The following is a 16,329-nucleotide window of genomic DNA, read 5'->3' on the forward strand; positions in this document are numbered from 1 at the left end:
TCTGGTTCTTCACTATAGACAGTTTAAGAAGCACAGCTCTACAGATGAAAAGAAAAAATTATCATCTGACAAGCTATAAAATGGTTTATTTGATGAGCACTCAAAGATCATCAAAAGCAAAGATGCATCATTAGAAATCAAGACTAAGATCTTCAACACCCTTTTATTCCTAATCACCAATGTACAGATACAAAAGTTGGACCATGAGTAACGCTAATAAGAAAAAAATTGATTCATTTGAAGTGTGATTCAGAACTCTGAACTGCCAGAATGTAGAACCAAATCCAGATGGCATTGGGAATAGACACTCTGCCTTTTGTTTAGGAATAAATGAGCTCTGTCTACTGAATTGGAAGAATCCACTCCACAATTTTTATTCATATTCAGGTGGGTTTAGTATTGGTTGATTAAAAATCCCCAAGTCGGAAGAGAAACCAATATAGCGGCATAGGTAACTGCCTAACTGCAGCCTCACACAACAATTTCAAAAAATACAACTAAAATATAAAGTGGACATTATCCAGAACTACAGGAAAGTTGACTGACTGGAAATTCTACGAGAAGGAAAGAGAAAACCAGAAGGAAAACCAGAGGAACTGTAAAAGTCTAAGGTATGAAGACACATTGCGTACATGGAGAGAGCGGAGCCAGAGAGGAGGGGTGGCTGAGTGCCTGGCTGGCATTACCTAGTGGGAAGGAGATAAAAGCTCCAGACTGTGCTGAACAGTTCCAACAGCACTGAACCCCAGTTCTGGGCGAGACCCTCGGGCCCCAGGCTCATACAGAGGGAATCTGGGCTGTAATGCAGAAGCTCAGGGGAGAGGCAAAAGGCAGAGCCCCAGAGTTGCGCACATTTCGTGCAGAAGACAGACTGTTGATTGAGCCTCTGGATTGCCCTAGCAGGAAGGAGACATAAGCTCTGGACTGCTCTTACCCCCACTTCCAACTGTACTGAACCTCAGTTGTGGGCTCCTTGGGGGAGAGACTAGACTGTCTGGTAGCGGGTGAAACTCGAGGGCACCTTTCTCTCATAGGTGCTTGCAGCGAGTACCAAAGTACACTGAGGAACACTGAGACTCAGGAACCTCATAGGGTGGGACTAACCAGAAGCCAATGCTGTAGGCTCCACCCTGAAACTCCACCCCATCCAAGCTGAGCACAGAGGCTCTTGCAGTTTTCCAAGTCTAGTCGAATAAGGCTGTCTCCTGGCTTAGATACAGCTGATCCTCCCACCTTACCAACTCAGGGAAGCAGCAAAAATGCTGAGACAAGGAAACAGATAAAAAACAAAAGAAATGGAGGACAAAAAGTGACTGGATATAGAGTTCAAAACCACGCTTATACAGTTTTTCAAGAATCTCCTAGAAAAGGCTGATAAAATAAACAAGACCTATGAAGATATGAAAAGGGATCAACTAGAAATAATAAAGGATCAACTAGAAATAAAGAATACATTCTCTGAAATAAAAAATAAAAAACATTATACAGAGTCCTAAAAACAGAATGGAAGATTGCAAGAATCCAGCCAAAGATTTGGAACACAAAGAGCCAGAGGACACTCCTCTGCAGAAGCAAGAAGACAAGAGAATCCAGAAAGTTGAAGATAGTGTAAGAAACCTCTGGGACAACTTCAAGCGAACCAACATCAGAATTATGGGGGTCCCAGAAGATGAGAGAGAGCAAGATATCGAAAACATACTGAAAGAAATAGTGATAGAAAACTTCCCCCACCTGGTGAAAGAATTAGACTTACAAGTCCAGGAAGCGCACAGAACTCCAAACAAAAGGAATCCAAAGAGGACCACACCAAGACACATCATAATTAAGGTTCCAAGAGCAAAAGACAAAGAGAGAATATTAAAAGAAGCAAGAGCAAAGAAGGTAGTTACCTATAAAGGAGCACCTATACGATTGTCAGCTGATTTCTCAACAGAAACCATGCAGGCCAGACGGGAATGGCAAGGAATATTCAAGGTGATGAATAGCAAGAACCTACAGCCAAAGATAATCTATCCAGCAAAGCTATCACTCAGATTCGAAGGTCAGATAAAGTGCTTCACTAATAAAAAAAAAAGCTAAAGGAGTTCATCACCACCAAACCAGAATTATATGAATTGCTGAAGGGGGTTCTTTAGGAAGAGGAAGAAAATAAAGATAAAAATTATGAACAACAAATATGTAACTATCAACAAGTGAATCTAAAAACCAAGGAAATTAAAAAACCTGATGAACAATATTAACCGTTGAATATAATAGAATCAGAGGGTACGGAAGGGGAGTGGACTGACAATTCTTGGGGAAAAGAGGAGTGGGGGGTGTGGGAAGAGACTGAACATAAACTGTGCACCTATGGATGAGGACAGTGGGGAGTGGGGAAAGGGCAGAGGGTGGGGTGGGAACCTGGTGGAGGGGAAAAAAATGAGGAACTTTTGTAATAATATGAACAATAAAGATTTATTTAAAAAAAATTCCCCAAGTCTAGGGGATTCATCTGTGTAGCTGTATCCACACCAATGGGATTATATTAATTTTGCCCTTACAGCTAACTTCCTATTACCCAATTTCCTAACCTTTATTTAAATTTATTTTTATTGTTGACAGTATTATAGATGTCCACCATTTCCTCCCATTGGACCCCTTCCATCCTCTTCCCAACCCTTATCCCACTCCAGGGTTTCATCCCATTATTGTCTGGGTCTATGGGCTATGCATATCTCTCTATATAAAAGCCTAAGCAACCATCTGAGCATTCGACCATCTACCAGTAGCAACCATCCAATAATTCAACCATCTGACCACAATCTGACCAGATGTGCACTGACACCAAGGGGCAGATGCTCAATACAGATGCTGCCAAGCTGCAGTGACTTGGCAGCTGCTGTTCTTGGGAGATGCACCTGGAACCAGAAAGGAGGGAGCCTGATTCCAGGGTGTGTCACCCGAGAACCACCCTCTTATTATCCAGGATCCCTCAGAGGATGTCAGAGATCTGAACGCACAGGCCAGGCTGAGGGATCCCACTAGAGCACGAATTCGTGCACTGGGCCTCTATTATTTATATAAGGTCTTTGATTAATATCTTCCCATCCCCTCTCCTCTCTGAGATCTACCCAATTTCCTAACCCTTTAATATTTCTTTGAATTATTAAAGAAATACATTCTTTTTTAAAAAACAATATGAAAGGATATAAAGCGAGAATAGGAATGTACCTCTCCTTCATGCTCCCTCCAGTTCTGTCTAACTTCTTAGAGTTAACTTCTGTTACCAGTTGCTTCTATTCCTCCATAAATGTTTCTAGGTATTTACAACTTTATATTTTGATAAGTATTATCACATGATACATGACATCCTCCCTTTTAAAAAAAGCCAGTATATCTTGCACATTATTTTACAAATATCAATAGCTTTATCAAATGCTGTATTGCTTGATAGGCACGTAGTTGGGACACTGACAAAGCAGGGGCAAGAAGAAAAAAAGGGAAAAAAGAGAGAAAGGAGGAGGAGGAGGAGGAGGAGGAGGAGGAGGAGGAGGAGGAGAAGGAGGAGGAGGAGGAAGAGGAAAAAGACAGTAGAGAAGCAAGGCAAGAGGGCAGTAGAAAAGAAGAGACCTATTTTGATAAATTTATACAAAGTGTTTGCAAAATATTTTCAGAATCTAAAAAATCTTAAGCTATTTTTGCCCTGCCAGTGTGGCTCAGTGGCTGACATCAACCCATGAACCAGGAGGTCAGGGTTCGATTTTCCATCAAGGGCACAGGCCCCAGTTTCAGGCTCGATCCCCAATAACAGGCATGCTGGAGGCAGCTGATCAATGATTCTCTCTCACCTTTCCTCTCTGAAATCAATAAAAAAAAATTTTAAATAAAAAATAAAAAGAAGCTATTTTGATTTCAGCTTGTAAGGTGTTCTGAGTTTTGTAGTTTAAATTTATTTAAAATTGGAATTACATAATGAGGGAGCACCATATTTTCAATGTTTAGGACTTTAAAATCCTTGAACCATCTCTTTTTAATGGTCAAACCCATTTCTCAGAAGCACCGTATTTATTTAACCAGTTCTATAAGGATCATTTACATTTTTTTCCAATTTATAATTACAAACAGTTTTTCAATGAACATCTATCTCTGCATCTCTTTACTCTTTGCTTACCTGTATGCATATATGGCTATAAATTCCTGAGTCCAATCCCCAGGTGTTTTTTTTTTTTTTTTAATATGTTTTTTTTTTAATTGATTTTAGGGAGAGAAGAAGGGAGGGGAATAGAGAGAAAGAAACATTGATAGAAACCCGGGCATATGCCCGACAGGGAATAGAAATGGTGACCTCTTGATTCATGGGCCCATGCTTATCCACCGAGACACACTGGCTGGACCAATCCCCATTTTTAATTCTGAGATTTCCTTGTCAATTCAAACATGCCTGAAAGCAGGGAAACAAGATTTTGTATAAGAAAATCACACTATTATTAATTAAGGGTCTGGAGAGAAGGGACAGTCCCTTCTTTTGTTGTTCTAAAGTTTAACCAAGAATTTTGTTGGGAGAACAGAACAAATTTCTTTTTACTTGGGAGAAATTTTTAGAGAATCTTTTCCATAGGTGTAGTTGGTGGAATTTAAGTTCTTCTGGAAATTTGACTCAACGTTTTCATCAGTAGATACTATTATCACTTTCCATTTATGTGTTTTTTCACTCCACACAATAGTTCAAAGATACTAAGGCAAGCCTCTTCATCTTTATTATTATTATTATTATTATTATTATTATTACAGTGTCCTTCTGACATACATTGGATTTTTTTCACTAGAAGGTGGTAGGGGCCATTAATTTAGAGCCTCATAAATGAGAGTCCCCTTAACTTATTAAGAGATTCTTTTAGCCGAAACCGGTTTGGCTCAGTGGTAGAGCGTCGGTCTGCGGACTGAAGGGTCCCAGGTTCGATTCCGGTCAAGGGCATGTACATTGGTTGCGGGCACATCCCCAGTAGGGGGTGTGCAAGAGGCAGCTGGTCAATGTTTCTCTCTCATCGACGTTTCTGGCTCTCTATCTCTCTCCCTTTCTTTCTGTAAAAAATCAATAAAATATATTAAAAAAAAAAAAAAGAGAGATTCTTTTAAAAGTTCACTAAACAGGGCCCATTCTAAGACTGTTGCTTGTTCTGCCTTTTGCTGAATTCTACTTTAAAACAATACTAATGATAATGCAAGATCCTATTATATTTTGTAAGCCAGCATCATTCTTTTCCTTGGAGAACATGCCACTGCATTAAGCAATTTGGATATGCAGAATTTTTAATTAGTCAGCTAAGGAAGGGTATGTGAGTATGAATGCACATGTGCAAATATACTCATTTGTGAACATTCACCCCAAGTGTTCTTTGTAGATGACATTAGCTGGGTATGTGCAAGAAAAAAAAGGTGAACTCTTAAAATTTCCTATTGCCATTTAGGATAACATAGATGGACCTTGAGAATATCATGCTAAGCAAATTAAATCAGATGGAAAAAGACAAGAACCATAAGCAACAAGCAAAACAAACAAACTCATAGACACAAACAATAGTATGGTGGTTACTATAGGGAAAGGGAATTAGGGGGAAGGTAGAAGAGGACAAAGGGATCAAATATATGGTGACGGAAGGAGACTTAATTTTGGGTGGTGAACACACAATGCAATATACAGATCCTAAACTTGAAACATACTAGTATATAATCTTGTTAACCAATGTCACACCAATAAATTTAATAAAAGCAACCTCTTAGAATTTTCATAGGTCACTATTTTTTCTTACCTGAAAAAGATTTCCTCCCCAGAAATTAAATCCATGTTATATTCACTCCTATTTTGAAATTGGGTAGCCATGTTGGAACCCCATGCTTCCTGGAGCTGGAGCATTTGCTGTTCTTACAGAACACAGAAGCCCTAGGTCCCTGATTGCTTTGTAAAGAGTGAATCCCCAAGATTATTTGTCTTTAGCACATGGCACCTACCTGCCTAGTTGCTGTTAAAGCTAATGTAAGACAAATACTCATCCTGTGAGGAGAACGCCTATAACATTAATAATGCCCAAGGGAGTATGTATGACCTCACATCTCCAGCCCAGTCATTGTCTAGCCATACCCCACAACTTGTGAATTTCAATTATTTGTTCAGAGGGGCCATTCATAATTGCTTGGTGTAAGCCTGCCTTTAGGATGCAAAGCAGAAGACAATGAAAATGCTACCCGGGCGAATTAGGGCAGCGGCCACTTAAACATATAAATTAACTAGGCCTCTTTTCACATCTCCCCCTTTCTATTCTGAGAGGTTTCAGTCTGGTGACATCAAAGACAGGATTATGGGAGAAGATAAAAAAACTTGATCTAATGTCCATGTTTGAAGTCATCAAAGTCCTCCTCTCTCCGTGGCAAAATAACCCTCTTCATAACACACACAAAACCGAGTCCAGGTGCAAAGAGGCTGGGGGTGGAGTGAGGATGGGGGAAGGCCGCAATAAGGCCCCGGCTTCCGGAGGTTGTAGGAATAACTGGATGTTAAAGCCCTGCATTGCCAAATGTGCTAATGGCTTGTTTGTAGGCTTGGGCAGGCTTTGTCCTGCAAATTAATATGTTAAGTCTTTCTTTTAAGCTTATGTGATGTTGGACTAATTCTCTAATGAGATTTTAAATAAGTTTCTATCATCATCATCATCATCATCATCGAAGACTAACACACAAATTTTTCTTAGGTGCAAAAAGAATAATCTTTAACTTCAACACCATTAACAAATATTTCCTTTAATATTATTTGTCAGTTAATTGTTGCCTCAGTAACAAACTATGGTATTTTGTCCACAGCACCAATGGGCTATGAAAGCATATGTATTTACATTAAATTGGTAGGGTTAAAAGTGTTTCAATAGATAGTTTCTTTGGAGGTGAAAGTTTGCAGGAGGGAAGTATATTATTATAATCTGAAGATACTATCTTACTTGGGCATTCATCGAAATTGATTAGGACAAACCTTGGCCCTTTTAAATATATGCAGCTGCACTGCCTGGCATTGCAGCCTGTAAGATTTATTTTCAAAACTCTGCAAGCTACAGCCCCATGACTTTTAAAGTCTTTAGTCCTTTAAGCACTAAATCAGCATTCAAGTAGCTGGTTAATCTCCCAAGGGCCAAAATGAAGTGCTCCGGCCTAGTTTATAACACAGGCTGGCTGTTGGAAAACTTTCTTAGCCCAAACCTAGTGAGCATGGAGTACAAACACAGCCTTTGGATATTGGCTTCCCTGCTTACTTTCCCCTTTTTTATACTTTGTAGACTTCGTGCGCACCTGAAACAAACAAACAAAAAAACCCCACAAAAACAACAACAACAATCTTTTATTGAGGGAGGTAGCAGATATTACAATCTGGCCTGACAAACGTAGTTCCTTAGGTCCAACAACCATAAAAAGCTCTTACTTCTCCCTTTGCATCCCTAGCCTTCTGGGTTGAGGATCTGAGGATCTCTGCTCTCGATGTACTATGATTGGCACAACTGCAAAGGAAGAAGGCAGCACGTGGAGAGCAGGCCATCACAATGTGCAACATGTTCCATTCCGAACAATGGCTCTCCCTCACTGTTGAAGAGGATTTTAATCTCCTACTTCTCCAAGTTTAACAGAAAAATTCAGCCTCCCTGGATATCCAAAGGCTGAGTCTTTGTTATGTGATCATCGGTGTGGATCTCACCATTTTCTAGAGAAGTCAAATTCTATTATAAGAAGAAAACCTATGGAGCCCAGTGACTTTGAAGTCTCAGCAGCCCCAGATAACTTTCTTTGGGGCCTCAGTTTTATCTCTTTACACACTCCCTGAATTTTGTTTATATATTTACCTTAAAAGTTATTTGGTTGAATGTGATAAAAGCCTATCAGTTATTTATTCTGTTCAAGATGTGTCTGCCTCCTGATTTCTACTTTCAAAGAAAGTTAGCACACCCAAGGCTTGAAAATTCAAGCAAACACATGACATTAAAGGTCCACAGTGAGTTTTCAGAGCATTAAGTCACATACCAGAAACTGGTAAAATATACTTGTTTCTAAGGAATCCTCAGACAAGAAACCTGCCCTTTTGCTCAGTGTTCATATTCACATATTTCCAGCTAATACCTGCAAAATCCTTTCTGTTTCACGGTACAACCAGACTTGAATAACTTCTATTCCTTTTTCTCAAAACCTTTCATGGCTGGGATAGCATATGAATCATTCTGCCTTGGGTTTTGACTATCTCATGGACTCAGCCTTCGTAAACAACACTCAAAGGAGCCTATTGCTGTAATGGGTGTCTGCATGCCCCATTTCCAAAAAGCAACCATGGACCAGGTGTTCTTCCCCAGATGATTTAGATACTGTCATTCACACTTTCAGTATGTCTTCCATGACTGGTACTTGTTCTTTGTTCACCAGTGAGAACACAAGATGCAATATGAGTTTTCTCTATTTCCTACCATCAAGGCCAGAAACATATCTAACATCTCCCAAAATTTCCTCTCACCCCCATTATGCTGATGATGGTGATGATGTTGTGTATGGTAAGAACACTTAACACAAGATTTAGCCTCTTCACTAATTTTAAATATACAATAGATGTTAGCTATAGGCACTAAGCTATATAGTAGATCTCTAGTACTTATTTATCCCACATAAAACTGAAACTTTGTACCCTTTAACCATCACCTCCCCATTTTCTCCTCCTTCCAATCTCTAGTAGCCATCATTCTACTCTTTTTTTAAAAAAAATATATTTTATTGATTTTTTACAGAGAGGAAGGGAGAGAGATAGAGAGCCAGAAACGTCGATGAAAGAGAAACATCGACCAGCTGCCTCCTGCACATCCCCCACTGGGGATGTGCCTGCAGCCAACGTACATGCCCTTGACCGGAATCGAACCCGGGACCTTTCAGTCCGCAGACCAACGCTCTACCACTGAGCCAAACCGGTTTCGGCCATCATTCTACTCTTTGCTTCTATGAGTTGGACTATAGTAGATGCCACATAAAAATGAGATTACTCGCATTTGTCTTTCCAGATCTGGCTTATTTCCCTTAGACTAATACAAAAGCTAGAGAATCAGGTTAAATGACTCCAAGAATAAACAATAGAACATATACAGAATTTGGAACATTACACAAAAACTTCTGGGTATCTTCAAATAGCTTGGCCAGTAATACTCAGTGGTTGAGCATCAACCCAGCAACCAAGAGGTCATTAGTTCGATTCCCAGTTAGGGCACATGTCCAGGCTTCATCCCCAATAGGGGACATGCAGGAGGCAGGCAATCAATTGTGTTTTTCTCTCATCAATATTTCTATCTATCTCTCTCCCTTCCTCTTTCTCTCTAAAAATTCAATAAAGATGTTTTTTAAATTGTTAAATTAATAGATAAATCAATAATGTTGATGTCATTAAAAAGGGGGGAAGGATGAGGGGAAATTCTTCTTCAATAAAAAATACTAAAGTGATATACCAAATACAATGCATACAATTGTCTTAAAACTAGTTTTAAAAATCAGTCATAAAACACAATTTTGGACTGGGTCTTATATGATATTAGGAAAATATTATTAAATTCCTTAAATGTGTTAATTGTATATAACTACATAAGAGAATATTCTTATTCTCAGAAGATGTACACTGCAATATTCAATAGTGAAAGGTCATGATAAGTAAATAGATACATTCAAATATTCCAACACATGTTAACATATAAGTAGTAGGTATATGGGTGTTGAACCTGGATGATGGGTGTATGGCTATCCATTGTACTATGTTTAAGTATTTCCATCTTCTCTGTTTGTTTTCATATTATATCATTGAAAAAGAAAAAGGTTTAGTTTTTTAAAATATATATTTTATTGATTTTTTACAGAGAGGAAGGGAGAGGGATAGAGAGAGAAACATCGATGAGAGAGAATCATCGATCAGCTGTCTCTTGCACACCCCCTACTGGAGATGTGCCTGCAACCAACGTACATGCCCTTGACGGGAATTGAAACCGAGACCCTTCAGTCTGCAGGCCAACGCTCTATCCACTGAGTCAAACCAGTTTTGACCAAAAAGGTCAAGTTTTGAGAATCAGCACACAAGGTATTTACAACACATATGCCTTGCTGAGACTCCACACTGAAACTCCATGTCAGGGAACTGCCTCAGTTGAACCTAGGAGAGGAGGCCTGAGAGGTGGAAAGTTAGCGTTTGTCTGGTGATGGATCTTCATCTCCACAAGAGAGATAGGACCTAGTGACTAAGTTTGAATTCTAGGCTCTCAAGCAAAAGTTTCAGAAAGGGAACTTTTAGCCTTTGCTAATTGTAAATTAATCAGCTCTCCAATGGTGAGAAGGCCTCCTTTCTTTCTGCACCCCTCCTTCCCACTCCTCAGTATTTACGCCTCGGGCAAGAATGAGACATTTTATAGAACACAGAGAGGCTCGTAGAGAAGATGATATGATTACTTAGGTGGTAGTGATGAATAGAGCACTGCATAATTATGGTCTGTAAAATTTTCAAGGATGATTAATACTTTTTCCTCTATTGAGAGGAGTGGTTGGTAGAATAGCGGTTAAGAGGGTAGGTGGTGGAGTTAGACTGCCAGGTTCAACACTGGACTCCACCACTTTAGTCGCTGTGTGAAACGGATATCGGAGAAGTCATACAATGCAAATGAAAATAATGATAGCACCCATCTCAGTGGTGGGAGAATGAAGAATGATAAATAATGCATGCCACATTATTAGCACAGAACCTAGCCAAGAGTAAGTCCCCACATGTTAATAATAATTATTATAATTATTTTTTCACTGAAGAGAAGTGAATACTTATGAACAAATTGAAAGGAACAAGACTCCTATTGGGTCTTTAGAATATCCACAGTCAGGAAGTAAATTTTGGACCCTTAGTAATTTAGTACAAGTTTATTGTGAATTTAACTATTTACTTGAGGTCCTGAGAATTGTTTCAGCACAGATCTGGCACTATCTATCCATCTCCAGCATCCTGAGGAAAGTTGGGGTCAGGATACCTTGGAGAGAAGACCACAGCATCTTCTATCACTATATAACAGTGATGCCCTGTATTACAGCTTGGTGTCTACAAAGCAAGCAGGTAACCCCTCTTAGTGGGAGCTGCTATTTTAGCATTCTTTCCCAGCAGGTGTTAAAATGTAAAACCACTGTTAAATTAGCTAATGGTTGTTGGAAAACAAATACTTTCCTAAATTTTTTTTTTTTCATTTTTTGAGACCCTATTTCAAATACTTTGGGATTCCTAGGAGTTGAGATGGCATTTTGTGTTACAATTTCATTGATTATGCACCAAACACTTAAAGACACCAATTTAACTTCTAATTTTACTTAACAAAATTGTGGGGAAGGTTGTGCATGTGGGGCTGGGGCAGCCGTTATATGGGAACTCTCTGTACTTTCCATTCAGTTTTGTTGTGTACCTACAACTGCTCCAAAAAAGTCTATTAATGTTTTAAAAAGAGTGTTTAAATCCTTACTCTGCCACGTACTAACTGTGTAACATTAACACATAACTTCTCTAGACCTCCATTTCCTCAAAGGACATGAGCATCCATCTCAAAGGATTGATATAATTTAAAAACTTGATAATTCAGATAAAGTGTTTAATAATAGAGAGGCTGGCATGTGAATACCCCACGTTGAGCTGCCAGTTGCGAGTATCACCCCCCTCCCCCACATCCCCCACCCATGTGCCCTGTGGTTCAGGGTTCAGGTTCAGGGTTTGGGGTCTGGAGGAGGCCGCACTCAAATGAAAGAGACTAGAAAATAATAATTTGGAAATATTGGGAGCCAGGTGGGACCCTAACTCAACCCTAACTCAAGGGGAAGGACACCCCCCCCCCCCCTTAACTAATCTAGAAGTTCAAAGGCAACTAGGATCATTTGTAACCCAACATGTTCTTGTTCGCGGTGAAGGTGAAGTTTCGAAGTGATACAAGTAATCAATATTAGTGATACCCCCCGCCCCGCCTCTGGCCTTGCTATCCCTTTTATTAAGACTATGGGATACACCCATTGCCTTTAGGCAAGCAATTCCAGTAATAGCCAATCAGCAAGGATTTACATAAAACTAAAAGGTGGAAGTTGCTTAGCTACCATTGTCTCAACTAAACAGTGGGTGGTCGGCTCTGACCTTTCAGAGCTTCAAGGTTGACCAGCCTTCCGGGTTCCTTGTCCACACACCTCTCTGCTAGCAAAGGCAATGGGTGGCTTCCACACTGGCACACAGTAAGCGCTTAAGAAACTTTAGTAGTAGTTGTTGATGATGATGATAGTGATGATGATGATGGTGATTTCTTTTGTCTTTCAGAGTATGGTGCTTTTGCTTGAACAAGGAAGCAGGGGTGTGATGTTGAGAATTTATCTGACAAATGGAGCAGACCTGTGCTGGAGATGAATGTGATCTGTCTCTCTGGTTTGGTGAACTGGTATGTACCTTGAAAAATTCCTTCCACATGAAATATTAATGTTGTGTGTGTGTGTATGGTTTTTTTCCTTCAGAAATCTACTCTGCCTCAAGGCTTCAGGTGTCTCTTCTGTTCAGGTTAGCAGGTATTTTCAAAACTTCAGTGGGTTTAAAACTCAGATTAATTTTTAAAAAGCATGCTGGTTTTACTTTGTTCTCTGCCTTGTGAACTACAGTCTGGGGTAAAAGCAACAAAACTTGTATCACTTCGAAACTTCACCGCGAACAAGAACATGTTGGGTTACAAATGATCCTAGTTGCCTTTGAACTTCTAGATTAGTTAATTTCTTTGAGGTGCAACATTTGAATTAAAAAAAAAAAAAAGAACAAGAAGATTAAGTGAACAAAATAATGAAGAATTACAAGAACCCAGCTGAAGGCATCAGTTGCCCAGGTGCCTTTAGCTGTCTGGTGCAATTTGTTCTGTGTGTCACACAAAAATGTGGCTTTTGGTTCCAAATGACAAGTGTAATGGAGTGCTTTGTGAAAAACAACTGCATTATTGATGGCATTTTATGATAGAGTTTCACTGACGAATCTTAGCTATCAAATTTAAGACATTTTATATTAGGAGAAAAAAATAGCAAAGCTTTTAAAAACATATATTTAGGGGAGGAGATAGCTCTGAACTTGATGGAGTTTCTGACACTATCCCCTTTTAGGCCAACTCTGGGAGTTAAGCTGAGTAGAACTTGGTAGGATTGATTTTAAGGACATAGAAACTATGTGCTTGTTCTGGTAGATCCTGCTAAGCCTCATGTAGTCTAGAAACCCTCTGGAGAGCAAGTGGAGCTTCAAACACGGAACTATTTTAGGAGATTTTCTCACAAACAATTCTTGGTACATATTAGGGACTCAACAAATATTGGCTGAATTGAAATCTAAATTTGTAATGATTATCTTCCTAGCAGAACTGCAGTACCTAAAGACATTATGACTTAATGTGTAATGGTCCCAAGTATAGCCTACATCACCAAGTGGTATAAGTAAATTTCTAATGATTCTCTACTACCTCTCACTAAACAGAGTTCTGTGTTGTTTTCTTTAGTCCTTCTCCCTACTCGCTAATTCTTCCCTTGTTTTTAAGGTGACCAGTGACACATGTAGGAATTGCATCATTGGCGGGTAAGTCTCATCCTGAGAAAGATTGCTGAGCCTTTGACTGGTCCAGTGATAATGGAGTTGGAGAGCTGAAGCTCATCTACAGTGATTTCAGAAGCCAAGGAAGTTGATATTTCATCCACTGATTATGCTTGATGTGGCATGCAATTAAAAAGTTAAATTTTATAATTTAGGTAGCATAAGAAAATAAACTTAATAATTTATCAATCAATCAATCAATATTAGTGAATTCTTGCTATAAACAAGATCTGTACCAAGCCCCCTGAAGTCTACAAAAATAAATAAGACAAGGGGCAATGACCTAATCAAATTTGCTATGTAATAAGATCCTTTGAGTTGGTTTATAGGAAAAAAATTTCTGGCTGGGAGACAAAAGGCATTAATAGGATATTGGTTTGGTTGATTTCACAGGAGGTGAATAACTGTGGCTTCCACAAGAAAGAATATTTCTTTCTCTTTCACTTAATAGTTTGCCTGTGGCGAAAAGTCCAGAAGGAGAGGATTCCTTTTTATCTGTGGTTCCTACATCGCCTACTGTGCTGTTCACCTGCAAGTTTGAATCTGAATCACCACTGTCTCATTATAACCCAGAGTGCATATAGTGAAAAGAAGATGAGCATCTCTGTGAGTTAATATATATATATATATATATATATTTTTTTTTTTTTTTCTATTGATTTCAGAGAGGAAGGAGAGAGAGATAGAAACATCAATGATGAGAGAAAATCATTGACCAGCTGCCTCCTGCATGCCCCACATTGGGGATTGATTGAGCCTGTAATCCAAGCATGTGTCCTGACCAAGAATCCAACTGTGACCTCCTGGCTCATAGCGATCTGGGCCCAAACTGGCAGTCATACATCCCTCTTGCAATCTGGGACTGCTGGCTCCTAACCGCTTGCCTGTGATTATTTATTTATTTGCAAATGATGGGCAATGCCTTCTTACCTATTATCTCCAAGCCACCTACAGAGATCCAGGATAAGAGTCAAAGATGGTGTAAACTAAGAGATGATGGAAAGGGTGGTTACCAAGATATAGGATTGGTTTCTGGAAGGGGGAAAAGCATTAAGGTTGGGTGGAATTTGATTATAAGGCCAATGTATTCCTTGGGAATAAAAAAAAAAAGTTTACATTTTCATAAAACCTAGTTTGATGCAGTACACAAAAATGATCTTCCTCACTTTTTCCCCATAGAATTTTGTGAAGCAGCATAGACATGGTTGAAGCATGAAGTTTAGAGTGATCTTTATAGTTAAATTCTGGTTCTGCTACTTACAAGTTATATGACTTTGGCAAGTTGTTTAACCTCTCTGTGTCTGTTTCCTTGTCTGTTAAATGTAGCTAATACTATGATTTACTTTCTAAGTATTTGTGAAGATTAAAGTAGTTGTTATAGGGAAGTGCTTAGAATAGTGCCCAATCCATAGTAATGATCTGTAAATGTTCACTATGAATATTTGAAACCAAAATAAATCTTAGAGTTTATTTAGACTAACTCATGAGACAAAAAAAATAAAAATAAATAAAGGAGTATAGGTCAAATCACTTGGCCAACATCACACAGCAATGATTAATTTCAGGTTTCTTCACTGATTTATTTGTGCAACAAATATTTACCTCACCAGTATAAATGGGATAACAAAAGTTCCCGTTATTTGGCCAAGTCCATAAAAATGGAGTCAGAGTGGGGACTAAACAAACAGTAATAACAACAAACACAACCACAAAACAAAGCCCTTGATCCCATCTGTTCAGTTGTCTCTTCCCTCATCATGCTACCTACACATGGTGCTGCCTAGCTATCAGAATGCCCACCTTGGATTTTAAGCAGTTTCCTGTCTAACAGCCTTTGTAAAAATCCACCCACATCATATGGGTACAAAATTTGATGCTTAGATCTTGGTTTTTGGCTGATATGCAAAAATGAAAAAGAGCAAGAAATTCCCCGAGAGACTCCACAGCTGTGCATGTGAAAGAACAAAAATCTCTCCAACTAATACCTAGAAAAAAAAAAACAAAACGAACACCAAAAAACCTCAAAGTAATTTATGCTCTATGATTTCCCCCTGGATCTGCATTTTCTGGAAGTCTCAGATGGTACATTTTGCGTGTGTGTGCTAATTTCATTCTCCCTGGTCAAACCATCTACTTCTGGGAATGCAGAAGTCCTGCTGGTTGGGGAATTGTCTCTGTCACTAGGGAGGGCAGCATTTCAGTAAATCCTTATTTAACTGTGAAGACAGCTGTAAACCCTTTAAATTCATAAGTGAAATTAATCACAGAATTCTATAGGGTGGTTTGATGCTACCCAAAAATTCCCCAAGTGCAAAGCTAATCCTTAAGTTACAAAGTAGCAAATCTACATGCTCCAGTCAGGATGGATGATTTGATTCCCCTGACTGCCAGGGAGAAGTGTTGGATGAGATTTAATCAAATACTAAAACAAAACAAAATTTGTTTATTATCTAAGGCTGAGTCAACAGGACATGATGAAGTGCACAACTGAAGCAATGTTCCAGGGAATTTGTGTTTGAGGATAAAAAGCCTTTAAAAAATTTTTATATTTAAAATTTACAGTCAATAATTTTAAAAAATTGTTCAGCTTTCAGGAGGAAAGTCGATATATATTTCATGATCCTGGCTGGAAGTCAAAAGTACTGGTGTCTGCTCCCAGTGCTAGAATTGTCTGCTGG

Source organism: Pipistrellus kuhlii, unplaced genomic scaffold (assembly GCF_014108245.1).
Source record: "Pipistrellus kuhlii isolate mPipKuh1 unplaced genomic scaffold, mPipKuh1.p scaffold_m20_p_12, whole genome shotgun sequence".
NCBI classification, from domain to species: domain Eukaryota; kingdom Metazoa; phylum Chordata; class Mammalia; order Chiroptera; family Vespertilionidae; genus Pipistrellus; species Pipistrellus kuhlii.